Source organism: Carcharhinus amblyrhynchos, chromosome 3 (assembly GCF_965287045.1).
Source record: "Carcharhinus amblyrhynchos chromosome 3, sCarAmb.v2.hapA, whole genome shotgun sequence".
NCBI lineage: Eukaryota > Metazoa > Chordata > Chondrichthyes > Carcharhiniformes > Carcharhinidae > Carcharhinus > Carcharhinus amblyrhynchos.
Genome location: NC_137326.1, coordinates 24746508 through 24769709, shown reverse-complemented (window position 1 = coordinate 24769709; position 23202 = coordinate 24746508). Strand labels below are relative to the sequence as shown.

Here is a 23202-nt window from a genome sequence, read left to right as displayed (position 1 = left end):
TGTTCACAACTTGCATTGGACTAATTGGTCTTTCGTTACCCATCTTATCCTTGAGCAAAAATGTTACACCAGCTAATCTTCCAGTCCTTGGCACAATTTGCTTATTTGAATGAGGATTAAAAGGTTGTGGCTAGAATCTCTGGTATCTTTTCTTTGACTTTCAGTAGCTTGGGTACATACCATAAGGTTTTAGCAGTACTTTTTGGGTGTGTTAAACCTATCTATAAATTTTCGTGCACCGAAACTTGTCTGGTTCATAGAATATGGAAAGTATCATTCTGTCAGAATAACCTGCGTTATGGTGGTTTTTTTAGATCATCTGAGGCAAAAGTTGTTGCAAAATTCAATACCTTTTCCCACTTCTATTGGAAATTGATCTGAAGAACTGGATGTGCTGTTTCCAAAATGCTCTGTTCTCTACAATAATGAATATGAAATGATATTCTAAATTTATTTGAGAATCTGTCTTTCCCTATGATTATATGATTTTCCCTATGACAATTCAAAATGTTCAGGATTGTCAGATGCTTTGAAACATCTTGGATTTATAAAAGGCACAGTATAAATGCACCATTTTCTCCTGTCTACAAGTTACAGGCTCATTTTAAAAAAAAGACAAATTTTGATGCTAGTATTCAGCAAATGTCATTAATTCTTGTGACTGTGTGGGAAGGTGGCCACAGTATTATCTGCATGTACTCCACAACTCGTGGAACTTTGGGTCTATTGATTGGATCCTTCTCTTATAGCAGGGGAGAGTTCTACTGGATCTATAATTTATGTATTTTCTAAGATGTGTAAAGTCACACCTACTTTGGGAAAATGTGGGATTGTATTTTGTTTGGGCATTTAAATAATTTATTGATCAGACTTTCTAACAAGCTGTGGATTGATAAATTTCACAATATTTCCAAGTTTTGTATCGTCCACAAATTTATACTATACACAAGAGGCCTAGGTTACACATCAGGAAGAGCAAGATTCCCAACACTGACCCCTGAAAACCACATGATAAACCTTCCCCACCACCCCCCGCCCCCCCAACTTGAAAAATACCTATTAACCACCACTCTCTGGTTTCTGTCACTCCGCCAATTTCAGTATTCATTTTGCTAGTGTCTCTTTTATTCCATGAGGTATAGTCTTGCTTACATGTCTGTTGTGCATCCTTTTTGGTACGAGCCCATTGCACTTACTGATCCAAAATTTCTTCTCATCCATTGCTCCACTATCATCATGGTGAGTCAGCTCCTTCAATAAGGAACTGCACTCTGAGTATGCTGCCGTGAGTGCTGGCTTACCCTGTGAAGAAGAGTTGATGACGATATGATGTGGGATGTGAGCTTCAGGTGTTGATTTGACTTGTTTGATTGTAAAAAGCCCTTCCCTTTGCTCTCGTTAACAGCAACTCCTTCCTCTGCTCCATCTTATCCAGGAGGGTCTGCATGTCTTGTCCACAAAGTTACGTCTCCCCATTGTTACTCATTGAAAGGAGAATGTACAAAATTACCTTTTACAATGTTTAACAAAGAAGAAAATAATGTCTAAGGTGAATTTAGAAGGTACCAGCCTATGAAACAATTCAGTCATGTACATCTATTCTCTGATTTTTTTATATTGCTATATTGGTCCACAGTGTAAGTCATAAGGCTATACTGTCCATGAAACCCCGATTCTTCATTGACTTTGCTGCACTGTTAATGGATCAGTGTTCCAGAGTTACCACAAAAAATATAGCATGATAAGAATGAGTTGCTGAACATTGTCACTCCAAATGTAAGTTCCAGAAAATTCTTTTTTTAGGATAGTTTATGCATACACACGTTATTCAACATCTGTGTGTGGGCTGCAGCTGCACAGAATGAGTCAATATATAGTAGAGCTGAAAAACTGACTCACTAATAATGAGTAGGGGAATTCTTCAATTCTTTGGGGATTATGGATCTCAATGTAAGTATAACCCCAGCAGTAAATACAACTTTGCACAATACCACAATTATTATCTAACCAGTCCATATATGGACAGAAAGTTAATTGATAGACGCCAACTTCTTCCAAATTCTATAGAATCCAATGCATCGTTACCCTTGGTGTGGACGTTTCTACAATTTGAACTTGTGCAATGTGATGCACTCATCATGCAAGACCTTGTGTGGAGGAAGTAGGGTGGGCAGGACAAAAACGCATTTATTTTCTTTGCAGTGCTTCTTGCAGAGCAGATTGCATGTCCCTAGGATGGCTTTCAGAGGATCTTTGTTAATAAGTTGGTACAATTAATGAAGGCAATTTGAACACCAGTTTCCTATTTGCAGTGTCAGAAGTAATTTCACCTCAATAGCGCTGCCAATACAGGCAAGGTAGGAAGTAACTCTACTGTACATTAAATCTTGGATAAAGCAGTTTTGAAGTGTAACCACAATAACTTGCATTTGTATAGTGCCTTTTAATGTAAAAGATCCCAAGGTATATTACAATAGCCACTTAAATTAACAAGTAAATTCTAGCAAAAAATATTGATCTTCATGTTCATTTTGGAGATTTAGAACATTATACTTACAAGTGCTTCAGCCTCCCCCAGTGGTTTAGAAGGAATCTCCTTCATTTGCTTATCCACATGTTGCTTCCAATAAATTGGTTAAACAGCTGGGTCTGATCAAGGGGAATCCCATTTGGGTGGGGGGGGGGGGGGTTAGGGGGATGCTTAGAGAGAAAGGAGGCGGTTGCAGGGGTGTCTCCTGGGCATTCGGGATTGTGGGGGTGTCCCATGTGGGTACTGGCTTGGATCTTTTAAGTTAGAAGTGCTTTTCTTTCTTTAAACTTTTTCAGAGCAACTATCAGCATAACACCAACAGAATCATCCAATGTAAGCCATTTAAATCACTTTGGTTCCAAGTGGAGCGCAATTGTCCAGGGCAAGTTAGGCCTTCTGAGCAATTGCCACGTAAACCCTTTCCCGGAAACATAGGAGAGGAATTCCTCAGTGCAGCTTTGGACCACCCCCCCCAAATCCGATACTGTGGAACTAGATTATTACAGGCCGTGATAGCACTCCCTCAAAATCAGGTTGATTCTGCTTGATTACTCTGGTAATTTGCCCCCTCACTGATGCACCAACTGTCTTACTTGTTTAAGGTGCTAGGAAGAAATCCATTAGGGCCAGGAGCCTTATCAGCCCTCAGCTCCAACAAATTGCTTAGTACCACTTAACAATTGACTGTAATTTTTTTTAACTCAGCCCTTCTCTTCCATTTCATTATGTTTATTAACCTATCTACCAATTTGTGAAATATTTTAATGTTAGAAGTAGAATAGACTGTAACCACCCACCAGATACTCACTCACTGAACAGTTGGTGTCTTCCCCTTTGGTAGATTAAGAATCAATTCCTAAGTGCCCTGTTATTATTCCTTTAATAATAATTTCTAACATTTTTCCTATGCCAGCTGTTAACCTAACTGGCTTGCTGTTTCCTGCTTTCTGTCACCCTCCCTTTTATTAAAGGAGTTACGGTTGCTATTTTCCAATTTAATGAAACCTGCCTTGAATCTAAGGAATTTAGGAAAATTAAAACCAATGCAACAACTGTCTTATTTGTTTAAGGTGCTAGGAAGAAATCCATTAGGGCTTGGGGCTTATCAGTCCTAAGCTCCAACAACTTGCACAGTACCACTTACCAGTTAATTGTAATTTTTTTAAACTCATCCCTTTTCCATTTCCTGATTTACAGCTATCTCTGGGATATTATTTGTATCCTATATAGTGAAGACTGATGCAAAATGCCTGTTCAATTCATCTGCCATCTCCTTATTCTCCATTATTAATTTCCCAGACTCACTTTCTATAGGGCCAACACTCACTTTAACTGTTTGCTCTTTTAAAGATATATAACTCTTACTATGTTTTTCTATTTCTAATGCGCTTACTCTTTAATTTTTTTTACTTTTAGTCAGTTGTTGCTTTTTTTTAATATTTGTTCAATAATCTTACCGGCCACCCATCCTTGCGCAATTATGTTTTTTCTTTAAGTTTGATACTATCTCTTTCAGTTAACCGTGGATGGTGCGTCTTCCCTTTGGAATTTTTCTTTCTTGTTGGAATGTTTGTATTCTGTATATTCTGAAATATCCCTTTCAGCGTCTGCCATTGCATCTCTTTTGACTTATCCCTTAACCTAATTTGTCAGTTCACTTTAGGTAGCACTGCTTTCATGCCTGTATTTAAGTTTAAAAGACTTGGACACACTCTCCCTCAAATTGAATGTAAAATTCAATCATATATGATCACTGCTATCTTCACTCTGTGGTCATTAATTAGTCCTTTCTTGTTGCATAATATGAAGTCTAGTATAGTATGGCGTGCTGTCTGGTTGACTCTCCAGCACATGCTAAGTAAGAAGCTATCGACCAAACGTTCTTTGAATTCTTCATCTAGGCTACTTTGGCTCATCTGATTTTTTAAAAAAAAATTTCCAGTCTATATGCAGATTAAAATGCTCCATGATCATTGCCATATCTTTCTGACAAACTCTCATTATTTCTTTCTTTATGGACTGCCCTATCATGTGGTTACTCTTGGGGGCCCTGGTAAAAGGGAATTTTCAAAATAACTTCATTGCAGTATTAATGAAAGCCTACTTGTGGCACTAATTCAAAAAAAAGGTCCCGTTAATTTGCCCCCTCACTGATGCATTGCAGTATCTGCAGCTCATTGACTCTGAGCTGAAGTTCCTTTAGCTGCCAATGCTTATTACAGATATCAGTTGCTATCTAGTTTTGAATGTGACTATTCCATGGCTTCCAATGCACAGAATGGAAGCTATGGAGAACCCCTCATCTGTCCCCTCTGTCTTGGCTTATTTGTTGACCCTGTCCTCGTGGACTGTGACTGGAATTTCTGCCGTTCTTACATTGTGTCCTACAGGAAGGACCAGGGTGGCACACTCTGTTGCCCCCAGTGTGGCGAGAATGCTGCAGAACTGACCCTGCAGCCTAACCGGGTGTTGAGGAATGTGGTGGACAAGATTCGCAAGCTGACTGGCCCGCAGGAAGGGGAGGGGGAGGAGGAGGAGGAGCAAACTCTGTGTTTGGAACACCAAGAGAAACTGAGCCTTGTCTGTGAGACAGATGGGATGTTCATCTGCTTGGTGTGCAAGGACTCGAAGCTTCACCAGCAACACAAATTTAGGAAGAGGAATGAATTCATCACGGCCTGTAAGAATCAAGGAGGTGCGTTACTGAATTCCTAAAACCAGAAGGTGGCCTCTTTGAAAGATGCCCTGCAGAAACAAGGGCTTGAGATAGCACATATTAAAGAAATGGGCTGTAGGTTGATTTGCCACATTGCTCAGCAGCTTGCTGACCTGCATCAGTTCGTCAATAAGCAAGAACAACTGCTAATAGCAAAGCTGGAAGCTGAGGTGGAGAGTAATTTGGCAGAAATGGATCGAAACCTGACACAACTCCATGGAATGCTCTTCTCCACGGAGCTGAGCATCACCAACGTAGAGGCCAAACTTCAGCAAGGTGACCTGACCCCTCTCAAGGAGATCACTTCTTTGAAGGACAGGTTCTCTGAAGAAGCACCTGCTGTCTTGCCTAGGAATATATGCCTGGGGGCATACAGAGGTCCTTTACAGTACAAACTCTGGAGGGAAATGAAGGCCATCATCCAGCCAGTTCCAGCCGTCCTGACCCTTGATGCTCAAACAGCCAACCCTTGGCTGCTGCTCTCTGAGGACCTGGCCAGTGTGAGAGCCGTCAATAGCAAGCAGCAACTCCCAGATAGCCCGGCCAGGTTCAACATGTGTGTCTCCATCCTGGCCACTCAGGGCTTCACAACGGGGGTGCACTACTGGGAGGTGGAGGTGAACGGCAAGTCCAAATGGGATCTGGGAATCAATTCCTATAGAGTGAAAAAGTTAGAAAAGCAAAGGAGCATTTCCTCCCCCGTTCCTCGCCCCAGTCTCCAACATTCCAGTGCTAAGTCCTTAATTAACTAATTCCTCCAGTGCTGAACTTTCCTGCTCAAGTCTGGATAAAATTTAGAATTTGAACAACAAATTTCAATTAGATGTTAAAGAGAAACAAAATTAGGTTTTTGGAAAGAGAATAACATTTCCTCACTCACCCAACTCCCAGCACTCTTGTACAAAGTGTCACTCCAAATGGATGTGGTGTATATGGAATTCCACAATGTATTTGATAGTGTTACGTATTAATGGTTTTGATGAAGGGCTGGGTGCATCATAGCCAAGCTTTTTCATACAATACAAGATAAGTGGGAAAGAAAGTTTGGAGGAGGTCTCCGTCTGCAGAGGGGTATAGATAGATTCAGCGAGTGGCTCAAAATTTGGCAGATGAGGGAAAGTAAGAAGAATTGAAAAGCAAAATATTATTGAATTGGAGAGAGACTTCAGGATTCTGTGGTCCAGAGGAATCTGGGTGTCCTTTGTGCATGAGCCACAAAGTTAGCAAGCTGGTATAGCAGGTATTAAGAAGGTAAATATAATGTTGTCCTTTATTACTAGGGGGATAAAATGTAAAAAATAGTGAAGTCTCGTCTGTACAGGACATTTGTGAGACTATTCCGAGATTAGGTCCTTTTCTGCTAAAAGGATGCTACCATTAAGCTAAAAAGATGTTCTGCCTATCACGCAAATGAATAATGTAGCACGTAAGTTTCAGAAATGGTGGCAGGCCAGGTTCATAATCTCAAAACTGCTGGATTGTATCAAGTAGCATGTCCTTTCAGCTATTTGAATTGGCAGAGTATTGACCACTCTCAACCAGCCTGTGCTTGCAAAAATCAAGAGCAGATAGTATAATGGACGAAATGGTGGCACAGTGGTTAGCACTACTCCCTCACAGCGTCAGGTTCCATTCCTGGCTTGTGTCACTGTCTGTGTGGAGTCTGCATGTTCTCCTTGTGTCTGTGTGTGTTTCCTCGGGGTGCTCTGGTTTCTTCCCACAGTCTGCAAAACATGCTATTTAGGTGCGTTGGCCATGCTAAATTTTTTTTCCGTGTACCCGAACAGTGCTGGAGTGTGGTGACTAGGGGATTTTCACAGTAATTTCATTGCAGTCTTAATGTAAGCCTTTTTGTGACACTAATAAATAAACTCAATGTTACACGTGATTCTGTGATTGTTTAGCACTTACTGAACAATCTCATGTGTGATAAGAGTTACCCTAACAACCAGTTTAAGATCATAATTTGGATTCACAATCTAACTCTAACTTCTCTGGTTAAGAATCACTGTGTCAATGGGAACAATTTCTCTCTCTAAACCCATTGTGATTCCTCATCTCCACATTAAATGAAAGACTGATTATTCTGAAACTGTGCTCCCCTTGGGGCTAGATTTCTTCATGAGAGGAATCCTCTCAGCATCTACCCTGATTTTCATGGTGTATATTAATGACCTAGTCTTGAATATACAATTTCAGAATTTGCCGATAACTATATTTGTAGCTATTGCACTCAATGAGAAGTATGGTGATAGACTTCAGGAGGGCATAGACTAACGGAATGGGCAGACACATGGCAGATGAAATGTAATATAGAATTGTGTGGAGTAATACATTTTTGTTGGAAGAATGAGGGGATATAAACTGAAATGTTCCATTCTAAAGGAATGCAGAAACAGAGAAAGAGCTGGGGTATATGATCACAGGTTATTAAAGGTGGCCAGATAGGTTGCAAAAATGGTTAAAAGGGCTCACACAAAACAGGCATAAAGCACAAAAGCAAGGAAGTTACGATGAGCCTTTAAAAAACACTGATTCAGTCTCAACTGAAGTATTGTGTCTAATTCTGAGCATTAAACTTGATGTGAAGGCATTAGAGAATGCAGAAAACATTTGTGAGAATAGTTCCAAGTATGGGAGACTGATTTGGAGGATAGGCTGACAAAGCTCGTGTTGTTGCCATTTGAGATGAGAAGGTTGAGAGGATATTTGACAGGCTTAACGCTGAGAGGATTCCTCTCATGAAGAAATCTAGCCCCAAGGGGAGCACAGTTTCAGAATAAGCAGTCTTTCATTTAATGGGGAGATGAGGAATCACAAGGGGTTTAGATAGAAAGAAATTGTTCTCATTGACAGAGTGGCTCTTAACCTGAGGAGTTAGATGTAAGGTGATTGGCAAAAGAATAAATGTGACATTAAAGAACATGTTTTTACATAGCAAGTTGTTTTGATCTGGAATGCATTGCTTGAGAGGATGTGGAGGCAGATTCAGTTCTGGCTTTCAAAAGCGATTTGGAAAAACACTTAGTGATTAAAAAAAAATTGCAGGGGAAATTTACAAAAATCAGGCAGGGAAATGCGACTAGCGGAATTGCTGCTGCAGAGAGACAAATTGATTTGGCCAGCTGAATTGCCTCCTCCTGCACTGTAATCGTTCTGTGATTCAGTTTCTTTGAAAAATGCATACATTATCAAATATGATGACTTAAGTAACTATACTTTAATTCTGATTCTAGAGAGTGAGGCAGACTACTCAACTTGGGCCAAGCTAGTGGCTAATTATAGCATTACCTGGTAATATCTAAGATTGAATGATTGAACCTAGTACAAATTGGGGTTTGAACTTGTGGCATCCTGTTGGTATTGTTCTGTAGTACACTTACCTTTTATAAGCAGTCAGGAGATGCTCTTAATTTATACCCTAATAAATTTGCCCATAGATGGATGTATATGATCATTTGCAGTGAATAACTAAGAAAAAGATGATTAATTGGAATTTGTGCGAGAGAAATAAAAGTATAAATGTTACATAAAACTGTGCAATACTCGGTACCTGACCACGTAGTAGGTTACCAAGCTGGTGTAAATTATAAGTGAAGTACAAATAATTCCTAAAGCTCAGTATAGGAATTTTAATCAAATTCTGTCAATTCTGGGGCGACATGGTGGCACAGTGGTTAGCACTGCTGCCTCACAGTGCCAGGGACCCGGGTTCGATTCCTGGCTTGGATCACTGAGGAATTTGCACGTTCTCCCCGTGTCCACATGGGTTTCCTCCTGGTGCTCCAGTTTCCACCCAGAGTCTGAAAGGCGTGCTGGTTAGGTGCATTGGCCATGCTAAATTCTCCCTCCGTCTACCCAAACAAGTGCTTGAGTGTGGCGATTAGGCGATTTTCACAATAACTTCACTGCAGTGTAAGCCTATTTGTAAATAAACTTAAAATTTTAAACAATTACTTGAATATATGATTATGATTTAACATGGGTGTTAACCTTTATTTAAATTCTGATGCTAGAATCAGCTACTGGTTATGCCAATTGTTAATGTGGTCTGTGTCCTAGGAAATTATGTTTACATAGGATTAATTTTGCTGTGGAAATTATTCATGAAGTGCATATTCATAAGAGATTTATTGTATTTGCTGAAGTACAAATATAAAACACTTGAATTAACCACGCCATTTAGTTTTCTCTGACCTGGAGCCTTTTTCTTATTTGATAAAAGAAATTGAGAATAGAAAGTCAAGGTATTAATTATGTTAAATTGAGAACTACAGAATGAATGAATATACATTGTGATAGGTCACCCCGCATCTCTCCCACACTCTCTTGAAGGCCATGTTCAAGATGGGGCTTTTTTTGCATGGGTATCAGCATTGTACTGCTATCGCTAATGTTTGAACTTGGCCAGGTAGTGTCAGTGGAGGTACTTCACTTGAACTAGATTCTGCCATGTACATGGCTGCATGGATGTGAGGTGGGGGTGGGATGATCAATATGGTGCACAATCATAAGAGATAATTATGACTTTTTTTTCTTTCTAGTTTGTTAAATTGAAGTTAAAGAGAAAAAAAAATTGGTGTTTGAGTCCCTGACACTTTGCAAAGGCATTTTGGTTATTTTTTGTTTCATTCTGTCGTTGTGATAACTAAAGCCATTGGTTTATAAATTGGTGGAAGTGTTTCAAGCGTATTCCATGAATACAAAAAAAACTGCAATAAAGCTTTCTCCAGAGTATTTTAATAGAAATTTCAAAATCAGAGTTGTGGCATTTTTTTTGCAAGCAAAATCCTTGTTGAGTAATTTTCATTTGTAAAATTTGCCAGTAAATTAACTGGGTGGTGCAAATTGTTTGGGCCACATGACCTATCTTGACAATAGTGTTGCTGTAAATCCCAAAGATGGCTGAGCAAAATTTCCTAATGAATTGAAAATGGATGCTATACTCAGTCTAAACATTTGTGTTTTGGAATATTTTAGCAAAGGTTTCTGTATTCTTGCAGAGGGTTTGTGGACTTGGCCCTTTTTTAGGTTGCATTTTAAAGTGTAACACTTGGAAAATAACCAGAGTTGTTTTTAGGTCTTGTGACTTGTTTGAAGCACATTAAATATAACCCACGCTGAATTGGGGCTACAAAGGTGTGGCATAATTATCCACTAAACAGATGCAAGCTCTTTTACTGTCAATCTGTACAAGTAAATGGAGAGTTTATTTTTTTGGCCAGAGCCATATGTGCTAATTACTGAGTGACCCATTTCAAAACTTTGTATGAATTAAGGTCTTTATGAGAGTCCTAAGTACTTCAGTATGGTCAAAAAGCAGGAATAGCTTTGAGCACTGGACCACCTCACTGGATCCTGAAGTAAAACCACAGGTTTTTCCAATTTCAATTTGATTTATACATTACTATTAACGCAAGCAAGTTGAGGTAAAATGTATATTAGGAGCATAGGCATGATTGCAATTTACATTCTAAAATGAAAACAAGCCTCAAAGAATGTTTTCTCTTGCATTTGGCAAACCATGTAGTATTCATTAATAAGTTTGCCATAAAACTATTATTACATATTAAAGTTGGGTTCGATTTGGGAGTAATTTGGGTGTGATTGCAATAATACTGCATTGAAAAAATGTACTGAGTCTGGGAAGGTGAACAGCAGCCCTGAATGAATATGTTAAGATCTTTTTATTTTGTGTATTGGAATGATTTCATTTTCTTTCCATTTGTTTTTGGATTTGCCAGTTCAGTTGACAGGTGTCAGGTATATTGAATCACAGGTGTTGCAGTAGGTAATCATTAGTGCCTCCCCAAACATATAATTTATACCATTAAATGATCTGAACAAACTCCAATATTTGAAATACTGTTTCAAAGCTAAAGCCTCGAATCACTGAACCCTGATATTCTCAAATTTAGTGTTAAGTATTGAGGAGCATAGTACGTAGGCTGCTTTACTGTGCGTGGTTCAGAAGTTAAATATATTAGAATACACTTGCAACTTGTAAGGGCAACCAACATTTAATGAAAATCTTTTCTATCCTATTATAAAGAGGATTTTTTTTGTTTAAAAACTTGTGAAATTAACCATTAGCTGGCTAATTGAAAGCAAAATTGACAATTGGAAGCACAAGGAGGTTATAAATGCAGAATTGCTGCCTGTGGAATAATCACAAGTGGAGTTGAGTTCACAATCTTTATGAACTATTTAAAGGAGGGCACTCGTGATATTACAAAACGTGCTTATGACTGTGATTGGGTTGGATGACAGGTATAGGAACAATTCCTAGTATCTAAAGACCAGTTAAGGTGATGGACAAAGGAATCACAGACGCATTTTTAATGTAGGTGAATTTGCTATTTTACTCAGACTAGTGGTTGGACTTTGCCCATACACCAAGAACATAATTAGGCCAGCATATTGAAGTAATCAAACAAATTGAAACTCTTTTTTTAAAACAATATGATGCCAACATAAAACAAATGACAATAGCAGAATGAGGTTTGACAAAACAAATCTGTATTGTGCAAAGCACACCTGTACAAATACCTTTTCTTCAGTTACCCAAGTGCAGACAAAAACTTGAAACTACTGGCAGTCAGTTGGAGATATCGGCCTGGTGTCCTATGCACTTTGGAATTATAAATTATTGAATTTTTCCATACCTGGGAATAGATTCACCAGAGAGCCCCATGAGCTCCTTTACACCTTTTCCATAATTAAAGTAATTCACTTTGAACTGCAAAGCTTATGCATGTTTGAAGGCTGACCAAAAGGGTGGCTGTGATAAAATAACAATGTACATGAAGCCAGTATCAGCAAGACCACTTGAATTTTAGGAAACCATTCAATGAATGAAAGATTATATTAATCTTGTATGGATCACACTGGTTATGTTAGAAAATGCTATGTAATCAATATTTTTCTAAATGTAGGAAACAATATTTCAACAGTATTTCAAACCAGAAGTGGAGTCACTTCCTATAATCTTATTATCACTCTCTGTGTTTACTAGGAATAGTTCTTTACCATTTGTTTCTGTTAATCAGTTAGCTAGGCTTTCATTGCTTTTAAAGAATAAATTGTGGACTACCATTATAAATTTGGTAGGCCATAGATGCCTTGGATTCAGTGCCATTAGCCTCTTCCATAAGTGCTCTGAATGTCTTTGTCTCTATCTTAAGGAATTTGACATGTGGTTTCCTGAATGTAGTTGCATCATTGCTTGATTTGGTCGAGGAAGTGTGAAGAAATTACCCCCTTGTAATTTGAGTTTGATGTCCATGTCTTTTGACACTTATTTCTCCAGTCTCTTGGATGACAGACCAACCAAACATTCGGGGAGATCAAACTTGATAGAAAGTGCATACAGTGCCAACAGCAGAGAAGGAGCCTATTTGTCCGATTATGCCTGTGGTGCCTTTTTTTGAAAGAGTTTTCTAATCATAAAAAAGTTTATCCATTACTCACAAGTAGACTTACAATAAAATTACTGTGAAAGTGCCCTCGTCGCCACACTCCGGTGCCTGTTCGGGTACACTGAGGGAAAATTTAGCATGGCCAATGCACCTAACCTGCACACCTTTGAACTGTGGGAGGAAACCCACAGAGAAATGTGGCAGAATGTACAAACTCCACGCAGATAGTGACCCAAGCTGGGAATTGAACCCAGGTCCCTGGCACAGTGAGACAGCAGTGCTAACCATTGTGCCATCCTTGCCACCCCAATCCCATTCTGCAATTCTTTCCCCAGAGATTTGCCGCTTTTCCGCCTTCATTTATTCATCCAATCTCTTTCAGAGGTTACTATTAAATGTGTTTTCACCATCCCCATGTCACATCTATTTCTTCAATCTTATTTTTTTCTCCCTCAGTTACTGACCCTTCTACCTCTGGAAACAGTTTCTCTTTATTTACTCTATCAAAACCCTTCATGATTCTGGAAACCTCTAGCAAACCTTGCCTGAGCTTTCTCTGCTTCTCTTAAGATTTGGCAAAGTCCATACTGAGTAGTTCTCCCTCCTCCACACACAGCCCTCCAATGATTACTTGCTCAATTCATTATATACTTTCTGCTACATAAATGAATTTGTTATACAGCAAAATAAAATTGTGCAGATCCATCCTGGTGTCTCAAATTCCTGCATTCCTTTTAACATTGTACTGATTTAAAAATTATGAACTAATGGGCTTTTTTTATTGTAGTAAATAGTACTTACTGAATAGCAGATATGATTGAGCTAAATTCTCCATTCAAACCTATTTCTCTGTAATGATGCAGTTTAAACACACTGTTTGTTCTGATGTGATTTGTTCACCTTATTTGACTTAAATGAGGTGATCTTTAACTGTTGTCCAGAATTTCTAATCTGCAAAAATACTTGTAACATTATTTCTTTGTAGAAAGAAAACCTGAATAATAATTTGGCGTAACAAATAAAAGTCATGAAATCTGATCTACTGAAAAAGCAATGAAGGCTGTCAGACATTCCATCTGAAACCTTAAAAGTCCCTTGGTTAATGTGGAAGTTTGTCCGCCCTGTTCTGGATTTGCACAGAGAATTATCACCTGTTTTAGAATATAGGTGAAGGAACGATGAAGGATTCTATTAATTGCAGACAATTGCAGCATATTCCTTTTCTGTTTGGTGGTTCCTAGTAAAAGAGAGCACGTGAGAACTGTTTGGCAACAACTTCCACTGGTTTATTTGTTAAGAGTCAAATTATTTGTAGACTACCTTGTGATCATGAACATATTTGTGCCCTAAAAATTTCATTCTAGACAGGTGACTGTGCATATTATGCTATCTTTTTTTAAAACAGAAACTGGCAATTTTTTTCTTTTGTATTGTTCGTATGAATGGTGTAAAACATCAAATTTATATTGAAACTGCCAATTCCCCCAGCAGAAGTGCAACAGCTATTTGGTGCTACTGTCAGATTCACTATGTTCAGAAACATCAATAGTAGTACTCACTGCAGCTGTGTTGTTGTGCCCACAAGCAGCCTGACCCTGTTTTCTAGAAAGTGTTCTGTCCAGGAACAGATGTAATAAGCACACTACCTAATCCAGAGTCAACAAATGGCGATAGATTAGCGATGTTGGTGGGATTCTACAACAATTTTTTTTAGTGATCCTTGAAGGGATGGCAGCATTAAAATTATTCTGGAGGAACTTTTTTTAAGCATATATTTTAACCAAGTGCATTTAAAACCTGAAAATTGACTGAGTAGTTTTAAAGCTATTTTAACTTTTCAATTCCTGTGTAAATTATGCATACTATATTCCAGTTTATTCAGCATTGTAATCAGTATTATTCACAAGGGATGTTTTCAATATTTTGGTTACACTTGCTTAGGTCATGTCAAATTTCAATTGTGATTTTACCAGAGAAAGTGAACATAATGCCCAGCCATCAGTCGAACAGTGTAATGTAGAACTGGTCAGCTTTGAAGATTTTAAAAGTTAAAGGCACAGTTGCCATTATTGACTAATGGTAAGATTAAGTGATGATCTATGCAGGAAGGAAATAGAAATTGCAACTGAAAAGGGATTAAGGTGAGATGGATGGGGGATGGGAAAAATGTATGTGAATGAGAACTCAAAATTGCTGTTACCTTAGCTGAGCTAATAAACCTTTTAAACTTGCATCACAGACAAAATCCTTAATTGGATCAATTAATTTATATACTGCAAATTTAATAAAGGTCACGTATGCTGCTCCTGGTCAATCACATTAAATGCAAAAGATATATATTTAAATGTCAAGATGCAGTTGATTCACTATTTGTGCATTGGATCTCTGCAAGGTACCTCAAGATCATATATTTTCTTACCACTGACAGCAAAGGGTCCTGACTTCCAAACTTTACTTTCGCTGACAGTTGTGTGTAAATATCTTTTAAGTGGCCTTTGTGTAATGCAATGTCTCATTTGTCTGTTTAGGCCCAACAACCATGTGAACACTAGGAGCAGTGGATAATAATTCCATCAAAATAGTGAGTATTATTAACCTTTTCTTCAATAGTGTGTTGTTGTGGCTGGAATTTTTCCTGATTTAGAATAAGACTTTACTAGCTTCCCCTGTCCAGGGAGAGAGATTTTGGTGGCATTAACAGCCACAGATCCATTTTATTACAACCACAAATCCAATATTTAAAGAGAGGCAAAATGTTTAGCAATGAATGTACAGGATTTTAAGTGAAATGGAAGGATTCGTGCAATATGTGAACATGAACAGAGGCTTAATTTTTCCTGTTTCTGATAATGGCTTTTCCTCTAAGGCCTCATTAATTCAGAATTTTACATAATTATAATTGCTTGTTTGACCCTCCTTAATGCCATATCCATATCCAGAATTGTGCAATAAGTTTCTGACATGCAAACTCACATGATTGACTGGGACCTCCCTGATAGTTAACTGTTTTTACTATTTAAGCAGGTTGCAGACCTGAACAGAGAGGAAATTCTTGCAGTACTGTGGGTAGGGTTAGGTCATCTTAAATTGTTTAATATTAGTAAGTGGTTGACCTGCTCTTCCTGCATGTTAAATTAACATGCTGTCTAGTTAAAGGGAAAGGAACTTGGCCAAATAAGTACTATTATGTGGTAGAAAAGTAATGCATTGTGTAATTCACTCATCTGCTACTAGTAATGTCTTACAGGAGAAACAATTATGGTTACTTAAGGAAATGTTTTTAAGTGCATTTTTTCCAATTGTTTGTTTAAATCGTGTTTGCAATTCTTAGTTCTAAAGGTGACTTTTTATTCACTGGACAGGCAATAAATTGATAACGTAACTAAGTAGTAAAGTAATTTCTTAAATGGTTTCAGTGGTTGCAATGCAAGATTTAGGTTTTATCGCACTTTTTGCTGTAGAAGTCTTCAAAGCAGTTATGAAGCAGGTACATCAACTGATCATCTTTTAATTGGCTACAGTAACAATGTTTTTGTTAGGAGGCCAAGTGCCAAGTCAGAATGTGAATTTTTCTTTACTCTTTCCCCCCCGCCACCTCCACAACTCTTGGTGAGTGAGTTGGGGGAATATGTTTTCTTCCCCACAGTCACGGTGGGGGTGGGGGGAAGAATCTCCAATCTCACTTCAGGGAATTCTTTCCCCCTCTAGACAATCCCTCCAAACTGCCGCCCCCCCGAACCCCTGTCACCTTCCAATCCCATGGTCGCCCATCACCTCACTGTGCCCCCAACCTGGCAATCAGAAAGAGATGGAAACATCACATTTCTTCTAGATTCAGAAAAGTTCTTATATTGCAATAATGTAAGTTGCTTTTTCACTTCCTATACTAGGCCTGTACAGGATAACCAATATTTGCTGAATTGTGGACAAATTTAATGTCTAGTTCTCGGGCAGTTTAGTGCTTTTATGAATTCACCACTACAACGTACAGACCACTTTAGTTTTAAACAATAATTTTCTCCCGAACAGTTTTACAGTATCTCCCATGCTCTATTGCACTTGTAAAACCTCCTGTTACTGTGCTTCCTGACAGCTGTTGCAGGCCAGTATTGATACTGACAGAAAGGAAATGAAATGAGGGAGGAATTACGTGATTACAAACATAACGGTGGATGTAGAGTGCCATATTATATCAGGGAAATAGAATTTTGGATGCAACCAGGGATAAGGGCCAAGGCTCGCATGGAGGATGCCACCAAGTTTGAAGAGAATCAAAGATGATGAGATAAATCAGTGAGCAGCAATTAAATTAAGTCAAGCTTTGGTTTTCAAAGCTTGAAGATTGTAGGAGGAAGGAAATATTGCAGGAGTTAAGTTACATAATTTCAGGTTTTGGGAAAGAATAAATTGAAGTGGAAAATGTTCAGTTTCAGTTTCAACATAGTGAAGCTTAGGGGTAGGAATAAGATATGGCAGTATTATCGTAATCTTCAGTATAATCATGCTTTGTTGAGAATTGTTGAAAAAAGTATTTATCATGTGGAGAAAACCCACTTTCAATGCATGAGGAATAGAATTGTTGTAGACGTTCACTTGAGATCAAGTAATACTGAAGCTTATAAAAATAGACTGTGTAGCCATGAAAAGTAAGAAGTGATGGCTGTTGCTTGGACTTGAGACACATCTGGAAAATTGAGAAGAATTAGATTTTTATTGACTCACTAAAGGACATGGGGATGATGAAGCCATAACAATTCAGCTGTTACTTTGTGAGAATTAGAAATTGTGTTAGTTGAAGGCATGCAATTTGAAGGAGGTTAATAATGTGAAATATATGTGTAAAACTGTTCCAAAATTAAAGCTGATAGTTATAATTAAACTTATCAATTTTCTGTTAAATGTGTTTCAATGTGACCATCCAGTTGTCAAAGTGAAAAAATGATTTAATAAGAACAATGCAAAATAAAATTAATCTTCAAGTATGTACTTGATGTATAATACTTTGATATGTTGTAAGTAGCTTCTTTGTAAAATAACAGCTGCAGCACTGATGTGGAATAAGATCACACAACACTGTGGCAAGACATTATGAAGAATGGTGAGGGGTGGGGATTCTTTTTATCATTCATTTAATAAAAACACCGCTTTGTTCATTTTTCTTCTCAAGTCTATCAGAACAGCAATTATTAAACTCAAAATTAAATAGCAAATTTTTTCATACTTCATGTTGCTTCACATTGTGATGATGTAGTAGCAACAGGAGTGGCATTCTCCTGTAACAAGATGCTACTATCAAGCTAAAAAGACAACCAAAAATGAACACTACGCTGTATGAATTTCAGTGCTGGTGTGATGTCAGGCACATATGTTCCAATGCCTGGTGAAACAGGTCAAACAACACATCCCTTTGACTGTTTGCAGCAGGCAGAATGCTGACTGTATCCAAACCAACCAGTGCTTGAAATGCTCAGAACATAGTGTCCAACATTAGATATGATTCTGTGACTGAGCTAAGAATTACATAAATAACCAGTTTAAGACTCAGTCAGGCTCACAATGTGACTCGCTTATGCGTTCTAAAAGTTACATATATTCATATTCAGGGCTGTGTCCTTTGCAAACAGAATATTTCCAGGCATTCGGCTTTTTTTTCAATTAAGTCAAAGCTCTGGGGACAATTGTTCCCTGGTGCATTCCCTATTGCAATGCTTCTATCACTGGAGTTGATTTGCCTCATCTGAATTTAAACAAAATCTTGGGGGATAACTGTTCCCTAATGCATTCTTTATGGCAATGTCGCTATCAATCAGAATATATTTGCCAACCAAAGTGCCACTTTTTCATGCGGTATAATTTTTTGTTTTCTTTGAAATTTGTTGGTGTTGGAAATCCTTCCCAATGAGAATAAAGCAAAAAGCTTTGACAGGTTTGTTTTTCAGCAATACTCAAAGTGTTGTACTACCAACCGACAATTTTTTTGTGAAGGACAATTAGTCACAAACAAACACATTCATACACAGTTAAATATTGAAGGTTCTTTTTATCTTGAATTGGTTTAATACAAACACAGCTGCTTGTAATCTGTTCCACTCTATTTTCCAACTCCAATATAGAAAAGCAATGTATGTACAGTGGGTGATGTCATTTTGAGTTGCAGTAATTAATATCTATTTGCTATGCTTGCCAAAACCATCTGTTTTCCAGTGAATTTATCTGCTACTTTCAGGGAGCTAGAATAAGAACATAAGAACATAAGAAATAGGAGCAGGAGTAGGCCATCTAGCCCTTCGAGCCTGCCCCGCCATTCAATAAGATTATGGCTGATCTGTCGTGGCTCACTTCCACATTCCCGCCCTCTCCCCATAACCCTTAATCCCCTCGCTTATCAAAAACCCATCAACCCGCGTCTTAAAAATATTTAGCCTCCACCACTTCAACGGGCAGAGAATTCCAGAGATTCATAGTTTTTCTGGTTTTTTTTTGGTTATTTCTGATACCAATGGTTCTCCTGAGATGCGATTCCTGGGTATTTGGAACATGCTGAGCTGCTAAACTGGCTTTTTCTTTCCAACCTGCGGGTTGAGTGCTCCCTGTTGAATTCAGGTAATTGAATTTTCTTCTTTAATTTCTTCTGAGGGGAAATTTGGGATGGGGAATGTTGGTCTAGCCAACAATGCCCACATTCCATGAATAAACTGCTACAGGTACAACGCAACTAGAATGTTGTGATTTGAATATGTAATAGATTAGCAAGTCCAATGTGCTGGAATTAAAAGTCCCAAGTTCCTAGGTCTTGCTGGTTTGGAAGGCGTTGGTTGGTATTAATGTGAAAGCTTGATGCTCTTGTCAACTACTGGATAAACCATATAAGATTGTAATATAATGTTTTGTCTCTGCTAGCTTTTAACTGGAGCAATAAAAATCTAGTCTTCACCTTCTTGCTCACTTTCCATAATCTTGTATCTTTCTCAGCTTTAGACATTGCATATTTAAAAGGAAATTGAGCTCCGGTCTTTGACTTATCCACTTCTGTTGAAAATCATCCGTTTTAACAGTCTGCTGTCAAATATATTTCTCTTAAACTCTCTTAGACAATTTAAAATGACTGCAGTAGAAATAGTTCTAGTGTGTGAAGAGTCTGTTTGCAATTAAAATTTCCATCCGTGCCATCATCCTGGTTGATCTATAGCTTTATTTTCCTTTCTGCAATGAGACTACAAAAGCAGAATACTGCACTCCACCTATTGTCTAGCCAGTGTTTTGTGTGTTCCTTGAGATCCTTGCCCACTGGTTCTCTGTCCTAGGATCCCTTGAATTTAGTTGGGTCTTCGGTTCCCAGACTTAGTCCCCATCATCTTCTTGAACGACTTCTTCTGTCTAACCAGATAAGGTCACAATTCTGCAAGCCATAACTTGGACGGGGGCGGGAGTCCTGCCTGCAGCCAGTTAACACTCATTAGAACATAGAACATTACAGCGCAGAACAGGCCCTTCGGCCCACGATGTTGCGCCGACCAGTTAAAAAAACAATGACCCTCTAACCTAAACCAATCCCTTTTTGTCCATAAACCTATCCACGGATCTCTTAAATGCCCCCAAACTAGGCGCATTTACAACCGCAGCAGGCAGGGCATTCCAATCCCTCACCACCCTCTGGGTAAAGAACCTACCCCTGACATCCGTCCTATAACTACCCCCCCTTAATTTAAAGCCATGCCCCCTCGTGCTAGCTTTCTCCATCCGAGGAAAAAGGCTATCACTGTCCACCCTATCTAAACCTCTAATCATCTTATATGTTTCAATAAGATCCCCTCTTAGCCGCCTTCTTTCCAGCGAGAAAAACCCCAAATCCCTCAGTCTCTCCTCATAGGACCTCCCCTCCATACCAGGCAACATCCTGGTAAACCTCCTCTGCACCCTCTCCAAAGCCTCCACATCCTTCCTGTAATGTGGGGACCAGAACTGCACACAGTACTCCAAGTGCGGCCGCACCAGAGTTGTGTACAGTTGCAACATGACGCTGCGACTCCTAAATTCAATCCCCCTACCAATAAACGCCAAGACACCGTATGCCTTCTTAACAAGCCTATCTACTTGATTCCCAACTTTCAGGGATCTATGTACACATACATTGGAGCGGGAAATTGTGTGCAGGGCAGTGGATGTCACTGGGGATGTGTTCCCCGCCAACTCTTTGTCTTGACGTAGTGTTGACAACAATCCATTATATTTCCCTGCTCTGGTGTGAACATGTACCAGTAATACCCATGGAATTTAGTATACCAAATAACGAAGTATTTAAGGAGAGGAAACCTCTTCCTGACTCCAAATACATCAGTGGAGTAAATGACAGAGATCATTGGGAGAAATTTCCTTAAGAATCATAGAATCCCTACAGTATAGAAGGCGGCCATTCAGTCCATCGACTGCTTCCCTATCCTTGTGCCAGGAGCAAAGCACCAGACATTTTTGTATCTTTAGTCTCATCTTTATACTTGCTTTAAATCCCCCTGCTGTGTTACTTGTCCAAACAGTTGGTCCACAGTTACAATTAACAATGTGTTCTTGGGTGCAGTTTTTTAGTTGAAAGTCAGCAGGAAGTTGCACTGTGCAGCAAATTTGTGATATAATTTGGGATCCTACTTGTCTAAGTTGCTGCTGTTTACTGTTAATGCCATTTGTATTATTTTGCTACTATTTGCTGCATTCTCTGTTAATACGTATTGGGAGAATTGAATTTAAGCAAATTAAGACAAAGAAATTGCTGTATATATCAATGTGATTAAGTAGTTTGAAAATTCATTTTTCTGGCAGGTACAGTAATAACTTTCCTTAAACTAGTGTGAAAGCATCGGGTTTCTGCTGTGTATTTATGTTGCTGTTGCACATCGTAGTACTTAGTCGTTAGGCAACGCATCAAGTCTCAGTTACTCTGATTCATCACTCAATTGTCTGGAAAACAAGTACAGCAAGATTTGTTGGTCACTGATATTTATCCAGCATTCTATACATATGACCATGTTGCTTCAACACAAGTTTTAAAAAGTCTACACGAATGACATTTCCTATTCAAATAGATGCAGATATGATAGGATGGACAAGATGTTGCATCAGCTGTAGATGAATTTTAGGAAGAAGGAATGGGTTTTCTTGTTGGATTTTATTACAGATGTCACCTGGGATAGAATTAGTAGTCACGTGGGAAAAATATGAGTGTTAGGAAGAGCCAGCATAAATTTTTTTTTAAAGGAAAAATCATGTTTAACTAACTTGTCGGAGGTTTTTTGATGAGGTAACAGAAAGGATCAATGAGAGTAATGCTGTTGATGTGGTTACATGGACTTTCAAAAGGCTGTCGATACAGTGCCACACCACAGACTAGTGAGAAAAATTATAGCTCGTGCTTTAGAAACTACAGTAGCAATGTGGATACAAAATTGGCTGAGTAATAGGAAACAAAAAGTAATGGTTAATGGCAATTTTTCAGGCTAGAGGGAGGTTTGCAGTAGATTCTCCAGGGGGTCAGTATTGAGATTGTTACTTTTCCTGATATGTATTAGTGCACTAGGGGTGGAATTCTCCCCCAAAAAGTGCTGTTGGATTCACGGGAAAACTGGAGTAATTCACGCTGGTTTTTTTCAGTGGGACTTCAGACAAGAATTTCCCACACTCTCTGTTCACTCTATGCAGAGGCCACCAGCATGAATCTCATTAGATTTCAGGGGGCAGGGCCTGTTTCCATCTGGGAGGCTGAAATCAGCCTCCCTCTTTGGCCAGTTCAATCGTTGGCCAGCCTGGGAACCCTGCAGTGCTGTGCTGTCCTGCCCTGCGCCCACCCCCAACACCCCCGTTGTCCAATCACAGCCGACCATTGCTGTGCCAACCAGCAAACCCGCCCCCCCCCCCCCCCCCCTTACTGGGAGCTACTGTAAATGTTGCTGGTGTGAAACACTGTGGTGGGGTGGGAAAGTCTAGTGGCCCCGCAGAATTCAGTCACAGGTCCGCTAATCACATTTAAATAACATTAAAATTACTTATCTGGTCTTTCCGCTGAATTCCAGGAATCTGACAGGGCCAGAAATCCGGGGCTGGGAGATGCGCGGTGGGGTGGGAGACATGTCCCCTAGATCTTAGTGTGCAGGGAATAATTTCAAAGTTTGCAGATGAATGTCTGTATGGCATGCAAGAAACAATATTTTTCACCGTATACTAATACGTATGACAGTAAATGAAATCAAAATCAAAAATGACTCAAAACATGGAAGAACAGTGTAGAACTTTGAAAGGACATGGACAAATTGGTGGAGTGGACAGATAAGCGACACACTAAGTTCAATGTGGAGAAGTGTGAGGTCATGCTTTTGGTAGGAAGAATACGGACAGAGAATATAAAATAAGTGGTATAATTCTTAAGGGGGTGCAGGAACAGACAGACCTGGATGTATATGTGTAGATAATTGCAACAGGACAGGTGGCGAGCAATTAATAAAGCATTCAGTATCCTGGGCTTCATTAATAAGCGCATAGCATGCTTAGTA

At 38.9% G+C, this 23202-nt stretch overlaps 1 protein-coding gene and 1 pseudogene across 3 annotated transcripts in view; both read left to right on the top strand.

The window, feature by feature from the left end:
• Positions 1-23202, top strand: part of ptpdc1a (protein tyrosine phosphatase domain containing 1a) — a 117604-nt gene that overhangs the window by 24545 nt on the left and 69857 nt on the right. For 2 of the 3 annotated variants that reach the window (XM_080186292.1, XM_080186291.1), the window contains exon 2: positions 15193-15245. The exons of the other annotated variant lie outside the window; for it this stretch is intronic. The gene's annotated coding sequence lies outside the window, so the exon portion shown is untranslated. The remainder of the gene's footprint in view (positions 1-15192; positions 15246-23202) is intronic. 3 annotated transcript variants of the gene reach the window in all.
• LOC145362496 (zinc-binding protein A33-like) lies at positions 4790-5998 on the top strand (annotated as a pseudogene).